Genomic DNA, 5,521 nt, shown 5'->3' on the forward strand with positions numbered 1-5,521 from the left:
GTGCGCAACTTGTTTCCGTTCAGCTCGTATCTTGGCTTAGAGCACATCGATCAAGTGCGGCGTATGCTTTCCATCCTGCAGTTCATCACGGTGGGGGAATTCTACCGCGGTGTGTCTGTTTCTACGGTCGTTAACGAATGAAATGAAATGGTGGCACTTGAATCGGCCGATCGTTCTCCCCTCTTTCTAGTAGTTGATCCACAATTTCGGGAACAGATGGGGAAGACCATGATGGGGTGGCTTAAGTGACACAACACTTCAATATACTACTTCGAACCGCCATGCAGCTTGAGCGTGTTCCTTGGTGAGCTTCCGTCATTTTGAGCTCTTGCCATGGAATTACAAATGATCAGAAGGCAAGCATCATACTTTTCCTCCGGGAAATTCAGATTCGTTTAGATGAAGTGGCAAAACCTGCTGCTCCTCGACCCACTGACGCAGCACCGCATCCAGTGGACACGTTGGAATACTCGCAACCCCCTTTAAGAACAAGGGACATGAACCGATTGTGCTGCATCATTCGCAATGTCTGACAACACCAATATATCGCCTGCCGACGACAATCAGACGACACCTCCCCCTCATAATGTGAATGGGTCGATGCACATTACCCGCGATAGCCAGTGAGGTACTCGTCTCTTTCTTCTCGTCGTGTGCTCATTCAATGGTGCAGCGGTGTATTTATCCTTGAAGGCACCGAGACTAATGTGCTATCCGCCGATGACTATCAGTCGACTTTTCCCGATCCCGATTATGAGCTCAACCAGTCGATACATTTTAATGGCACTGACAAGTAGGTTCCCTTCTTTTCTCCGCTCGTTGTGTGCTCATTCAATGATGCAGCAGTGTATTTATCCTTGAAGGCACCGAGACCAATGTACTGCCTGCTGATGACAATCAGTCGACTTTTCCCGATCCCGGTTATGAGCTCAACCAGTCGATGCATTTTAATGGCACTGACAAGTAGGTTCCCCTCTTTGCTCCGCTCGTCGTGCGCTCATTCAATGATGCAGCGGTGTATTTATCCTTGAAGGCACTGAGACCAATGTACTGCCTGCCGATGACAATCAGTCGACTTTTCCCGATCCTGGCTATGAGCTCAACCAGTTGATGCAATATAATGGCGCTGACAAGTAGGCTCCCTCTTTGCTCCACTCGTCGTGTGCTCATTCAGTGATGCAGCGGTGTATTTACCTTTGAAGGCACCGAGACCAATGTGCTACTCGCTGATGACAATCAGTCGACCTTTCCCGATCCTGATTATGAACTCAACCAGACGATGCAATTTAATGGCGCCAGAAAGTAAGTTTCCCTCTTTGCTCCGCTCGTTGCGCGCTTATTCAATGATGTAGCAACCTCTCCACTCTCATCGGCGCGCTGGGACTTGAAGGCCCGCCCAACGAGGCTGAACATGTGAGTTTTTCGTGAAGACTGGTTGATACACGCATGAATCTGTTTTGTCAGGCCGCCTTCCCCGGCTCGCTATTGCGTGTACGGGAAATCCTTGGTCTCCTCACCGGGCAGCACTTCATAGATAACTAACTATTTCAGTGTTCTGACACTCTTCCTTGTTACTCGTGTACTGTTCCCCCAGTTACGCTTGTGCGTGTAAGATCACAGCCAGATGCTCACTTCATTTTTTATCGTGTTGCCCTGAGAAGTTGTCAAGGTTCATCTCGTGACCCAACGCGTGCCTAAGTATGTGGCCAATAGGGTGTCAGTCCATTCACTTGTGATATGTACACCCACATTCTTGAGTTTGGTCATATCAGGTAGTCATCACGCTTATGACACTTGTCCTGGTGACGTGTGCGATGCCTTGAAGCGGCAGGTGCAAACCTGACATCAATACAACATGCTTTGGTTCCACAAGCCCTGAGCAGCAAACCGAGATTCCGCCCACTGCGAACCACCCCAAACCATCAAAACCATCGAATGCGGCTTTGTTGCCGCGGCACCCGGGAAAAATTGGCTATCACCTTCGAGTCCTTCGGCTGGAATCGACCATTGTCACTACAGACAGTCCATCACCTTCTGTTGTAAATGTCGTAGCCGGGGCTTGAACCTGTGGCACACATGAAACCCAGCAGTCAAAATTCGTAGTGTTGCAAAGCTATCACTGGTGTCTAAAGATTGCATACCTCTCAGCTGTACCACCCGTATACCTGCTTTTTCCGTGTCTTGCGTTCTGGCACCTTTTCTGACCCAGTATGCTCGCGCTAGAAGCAGATGCCTGGGTTCCGGGCACCGTGAAACGTGTCACTCCAGTACCCACATAACCCAATAGTCCCGGTAGGTCGCGTTGTCGCCGCTTTAGCCTTCGGTGATCGCAAATATTTTCAGATACAAACTTACAGTACCTGCAAGTACATTATATAGACCCCTGTCAGTGGTGATCAAGAACGTCACGTGCGTCAATGCACATAAGTCCTGAAGCTGAAGTTGCGACGACAATTTGCATAATACACCTCAGTTTAAGTGCACAATTAGGCAGTGCAGCGGAACGATGGCAGTCGGAATTGTTTTGGCTGAGATCCCGAACGATGGCCCTTACGGGGGCGCCGTGGCAGCACCTCTCGGGACACGCAGCGCATTGGCATTCTCAATATGTGCCTATTCTGGAAGCTTGCAGTTTTGTCGAGGTGATTCAAGTCACCGCTACCTATGATAGGGAAAATGAGTGCTATGTAGGCCGACCTGGAGGCTTGCAGATTGATAATGTCTTGAACTTTTGGATATGGTACTCTGTATGTTTGCCGCATGCATTTTGCTTTGTAATTTCTAGCTGGCTTCAAGGCCCTTCAAACACGAGAAAGTTGGGCATTTGTGACCTCTGCACAGGCAGGGACTTGGCAAAGGAACCGATTGTAATGACGTTGATAACTAAGCAAGTGCCTCACGCCTGCCACTCGTCCTCGTGGATCTCCTGCAGTGCCTCTTCATCAAGTCACACAAGCATTATGATCTTTGAGGCGTCCAACTGCGCGTTATCATCCGTCTTGCCTCGCCTTTCAGAAACCTGGCCAGATTTAACCCTCCACTCTGTGCCAATTCATCTCGGAGACAATAATACTGCGCGACCGAGTGAAGCGAGTCCTCAAGGATATGGTGCTATAACCTGCTGTTGCACTTTTTGCCGTCGTTCGGAACGACCAACCAGGATTACATTCTGCTGTAGCTGACACGCTCCAAATACGAAGCCAGGAACACCTCAGCCAAAAATGGCCGTCCACATAACTGCGGATCCAGGTCCAGGTACTGAAGGTCGAGTTTTTTCCCCTCTTGTGGCCATAGTCAAGAGATCTTCCCAAGATGATAGACATGTCAATGCCCCCTCCTCAAGGCTGGCGTCTGTTACCTTGTAGTAACTGTTGCTACCAATTATTGTGATTGTCATCCAGAGATGGTACGTCGCCCTTCATCTCAACTGACTTCATTTACACGTTTGATGCCTCCCTACCACCTCTTGAAAATTCCCTACTCCCTGCAGGGACGGCATACAATATCTTCACTTTCGTACATGTTAGTCGACGTTTCCGCGTACTCGGCTGTTTCTAAGTATCTGAGGTGCCAAGAGTGCAGGTGCTCATTTATGGTTCTCTCAGGCTCTTGATTCCCGGTAGCTCTTCTATGACCACTTTTTGTTGTCAGGCTGCACTTATTCCTTTATCAGGCGGAGTTTACGGAATCGATTCGGTCTCTGAGTCACTCGTTGCGTGCTCCTAGTACCAATTGCTTGCAACAATGACATTCCTAAGCTTCTACTATCAATTAGACGACTTTACACGATGTCAACTTCCCATACAGAGACTCAGGTTTGATTTGATTCTAATTAGCCTATGCATATCCTTGTCCCGCAATTCTTATCGCTCGGACACAGCCGTCTCCACATGATCTTCACAGCGTTCCCCCCACCGACACCATTCATGGTGCCTGAATATTCAAGTTTAATCCATACCATTTTCCTTGTGCGACGATTTAGCTGTGCCGATCTAATGGTGCACTCGTGTGGCGTTAATACTCCGCAATCAAGACGCTATTTAGGCAGTCACATCTTCCATTAAACTTGCATGACGGGGGATCATTTCTTGGACTGACCCGCGGTTTCTTCGGACGGCCCATATTCGGCTGTTCTTAAGTACCGGGTGTCATGAAAATACGTTCTATGCCTTGACGACAATGTTCCGCGATTCTGACAGGTTCTGTCTTCGTCGGTTGGTTGGGGGTCTGCACTTCTAACTCCTGTCGACGCTGCTATTACTGTTATCGCCGCAGCTGTGGTCCAGCCGTCGCACTGCATATCTAGTTACCACCTTCCTGAATCTGACCAACATCTCCGTCAGGCACCGTTACCTAGAATTGGCTGAGTTGGGCCATCCTTTCGGGTACTACTCACCGATCGTCATGTAGGACCAGTAGCAACTTACTTGGCGTGGGTAATATCGGTTCTGATCCCATACAGGTGCGTGCATATGACGATGCAATTTTACGTAACGAGTCGCTTGCCATGCAAATCCATGGTACGTGGCACACAATTGATGAAGAGGTCGTCGCAATACCCCTTGGATCCCCGTCCTTCGTCTTCGCGGGCTTTCCTCACAAATGCAATTCGTCCCTAACAATGTATTCCGTGGACTGACGGTTTCGTTGGAGTTGACAATACTTGTATTGAGTGCGGACGATGGCGTGTGCGAGTTTAAATGCTGCTGTTGACCTTGTAGTGAAACGGTATAGTATCAGTTAATATCGGACGGCATCGGACCTGGCACATTCACGAAGAAACTAAAATAACGCATCAATGGTTGCTCGTTGCACCTGGAGGTGAGTGTCCAAGACGCGTGTTCCACACTGCAGAGGCGTGGCCGCGTCTATGGTGCACGTCACCTAGACACCTCTACTTTTGTACAGACGCCAATTCTGTCAGTCAGCGAACTTTGCCGAAGTCACGTGAGGGGTTGACTGGTCACGGGTAGCCTGGTACTAAGTAGAATAAGGACTCGGGAACACATGATGCAAAGGGTCGATGTTGACATTAGTGCAGACTTAGTAAACTACATACAAAGCTTTGTTCGAAAACTTCAGGTCCCTCATGCCTCGCACCAGCAAACGATTTTTGAAAGCAGCAGCAGCAGCCTGTGCTGCGAAGGCTCATAAAAAGTCAGTCAGGCTCCCAAATGGGACTCTAGCCAAGCTGCAGGATTTGGATAACGAAGAAGTCAGTGGATCTGGTGTCATTAACCTGGCTGAAGGCACTTCCGACTCAGAATGCAGCTGGGATGGAAGTGTTAACCATCAGCTTCAGAACTCCACTGAGGGGGTCAGGGATGCCACACAGCCCACACCAGGGTCCCCAGGGGCAGACTTGGAGTCAGAGTTGGAGATTTGGGAGCTGGAGGGTGAAGAACTGCTGCAAAGCTTAGGGCTACAGCTCACGAAGGAACAGGAGTTGCTTACTGGTCCTCCAACACCCTACAAGTGGCTACAGGATGGCATATCCCCAAGTAAATGGAGGAAGGTAGAG

The sequence above is a fragment of the Pisolithus orientalis genome (assembly GCF_024613125.1).
Source record: "Pisolithus orientalis strain OTSU chromosome Unknown F5J12scaffold_113, whole genome shotgun sequence".
Lineage (NCBI taxonomy): Eukaryota > Fungi > Basidiomycota > Agaricomycetes > Boletales > Pisolithaceae > Pisolithus > Pisolithus orientalis.